Raw genomic sequence first — 518 nt, 5'->3', positions numbered from 1 at the left:
CACTGAGAGGTTGAAATTGGATAGTTAGCAAAGTTAGCTGGTATCATGTAGATTCGGTTGAAATCGTTTGCTTCTGTATGGTTCGTCCAGCTGACAATCAGCTTACGAATGAAGTTAACAAATCCAAAAATGGCTTCAACCAAATATTTATTCATTGTGGGGGGGTTCTCCTAAAATCCATCTGTTGTTTGGTCTCTAAATGAAAATGTTTTGTCCACAACCCAAAGATATTCAGTTCACTGTCACAGAGGAGGAAAGAATCCTGAAAATATTCACATTTAAGAAACTGAGATTACAGAATTTATACATAAAAAAAACAAACAAACCTAAAACCAATTAATCAGTTATAAAAATAGTTGGTCATTAATTTAATAATTGCCATCTGGTCGATTAATCCTAGAGGATTCAAACAGAAATTAATAGAAATGTGGACACAAAGAATCAAATGAAGAAATGCAGAAGCAGAGACGTCGAAAAAAAAGCTGATGTATTGAAATGTGAAAATAAATTCAGGATAT

The sequence above is a fragment of the Stegastes partitus genome, unplaced genomic scaffold, assembly GCF_000690725.1.
Source record: "Stegastes partitus isolate 25-593 unplaced genomic scaffold, Stegastes_partitus-1.0.2 Scaffold570, whole genome shotgun sequence".
Lineage (NCBI taxonomy): Eukaryota > Metazoa > Chordata > Actinopteri > Pomacentridae > Stegastes > Stegastes partitus.
The sequence above is the reverse complement of the archived record's forward strand: the minus strand, read 5'-3'. Positions refer to the sequence as shown.